The sequence below is a fragment of the Schistocerca americana genome, chromosome 6 (genome assembly GCF_021461395.2).
Source record: "Schistocerca americana isolate TAMUIC-IGC-003095 chromosome 6, iqSchAmer2.1, whole genome shotgun sequence".
NCBI classification, from domain to species: Eukaryota; Metazoa; Arthropoda; class Insecta; order Orthoptera; family Acrididae; genus Schistocerca; species Schistocerca americana.
Genome location: NC_060124.1, coordinates 289849580 through 289852079, shown reverse-complemented (window position 1 = coordinate 289852079; position 2500 = coordinate 289849580).

Here is a 2500-nt window from a genome sequence, read left to right as displayed (position 1 = left end):
TCACACTATCCGTATTGACGACTAGACTGATTCCTTATAATCATTTGCCATACACCGGTGGAAGCTGCCGAGACGAGTAACTACATGGCGGCCTCGCCGTGTCACTAATGTACAGAGATACAACAGTTTCGACTGGAACCGGATGAAACGTATACACGGCGCTGATTAGTAATAGATAGAGCCATCAAAATACAGATAATGTATACAACTGTCCGTATACATGCTGAAAGACTCTGCTCACAATCACAACCACACGTCAACCAGACACTCTTATCACGCACTACTCTCTGCCTGTAACAGGCACAGAGACAATATGTAAGCACCAGCATGGAACAACACCCAGTGCATCCTCTCCGCCACATTAGACAATCCACACTATCATAACCAGACCGGGAGGTCCACTCACAAAACAGAATATCCCACCCTTCCGACAACCACCATTGCTCAGCTAAGCCACCAACACCCACACATGTCCTACACAGGGGTACACCCAACATCACAATACTGCCTCCTGTCACAGCACACAAACAATGGCAGGAATGAAAGACACAGGTCTGCCACAAGCATGGAATCAGAGCGCCGCCTGTCATGAGCCAAAGGTGCATCCTGACGTGGCAAATCAGATGATGCCGCAGGCATCCACTTACTATAATCACAATCAACAAACCGGCCGCCGCCGCCGCCCCCCCCCCCCCCCCAATACACCTTTCCTTACAACAATGTGTACCTTAACCTAACCCATATTGTACCTTAACCTAACCCATATTGTACCTTAACCTAACCCATATTGTACCTTAACCTAACCCATATTGTACCTTAACCTAACCCATATTGTACCTTAACCTAACCCATATTGTACCTTAACCTAACCCATATTGTGCCTTAACCTAACCCATATTGTGCCTTAACCTAACCCATATTGTGCCTTAACCTAACCCATATTGTGCCTTAACCTAACCCATATTGTGCCTTAACCTAACCCATATTGTGCCTTAACCTAACCCATATTGTGCCTTAACCTAACCCATATTGTGCCTTAACCTAACCCATATTGTGCCTTAACCTAACCCATATTGTGCCTTAACCTAACCCATATTGTGCCTTAACCTAACCCATATTGTGCCTTAACCTAACCCATATTGTGCCTTAACCTAACCCATATTGTGCCTTAACCTAACCCATATTGTGCCTTAACCTAACCCATATTGTGCCTTAACCTAACCCATATTGTGCCTTAACCTAACCCATATTGTGCCTTAACCTAACCCACGTTGCGCCTTAACCTAACCCACGTTGCGCCTTAACCTAACCCACGTTGCGCCTTAACCTAACCCACGTTGCGCCTTAACCTAACCCACGTTGCGCCTTAACCTAACCCACGTTGCGCCTTAACCTAACCCACGTTGCGCCTTAACCTAACCTATATTGCGCCTTAACCTAACCTATATTGCGCCTTAACGTAACCTATATTGCGCCTTAACCTAACCTATATTGCGCCTTAACCTAACCTATATTGCGCCTTAACGTAACCTATATTGCGCCTTAACCTAACCCACGTTGCGCCTTAACCTAACGCACGTTGCGCCTTAACCTAACCCACGTTGCGCCTTAACCTAACCTATATTGCGCCTTAACCTAACCTATATTGCGCCTTAACGTAACCTATATTGCGCCTTAACCTAACCTATATTGCGCCTTAACCTAACCTATATTGCGCCTTAACGTAACCTATATTGCGCCTTAACCTAACCCACGTTGCGCCTTAACCTAACGCACGTTGCGCCTTAACCTAACCCACGTTGCGCCTTAACCTAACCCACGTTGCGCCTTAACCTAACCCACGTTGCGCCTTAACCTAACCCACGTTGCGCCTTAACCTAACCCACGTTGCGCCTTAACCTAACCCACGTTGCGCCTTAACCTAACCCACGTTGCGCCTTAACCCAACCCACGTTGCGCCTTAACCCAACACACGTTGGGCCTTAACCCAACACACGTTGGGCCTTAACCCAACACACGTTGGGCCTTAACCCAACACACGTTGGGCCTTAACCCAACACACGTTGGGCCTTAACCCAACACACGTTGGGCCTTAACCCAACACACGTTGGGCCTTAACCCAACACACGTTGGGCCTTAACCCAACACACGTTGGGCCTTAACCCAACACACGTTGGGCCTTAACCCAACACACGTTGGGCCTTAACCCAACACACGTTGGGCCTTAACCCAACACACGTTGGGCCTTAACCCAACACACGTTGGGCCTTAACCCAACACACGTTGGGCCTTAACCCAACACACGTTGGGCCTTAACCTGCTCTGTAATTGTCATACGACGCGTTAAATTAGTGTAGTGTTGCCTAACTGCAACCCCCGCAATATAGTTTGCTACTCGCACTGCCCGGTCCCCAGAGTATCGCTTCATGTTAAACACCTTGCAGCTATACACTGTAATGCGGATGGCAGCAGGACGTACATGCTCAATGCCCTTCGCAGT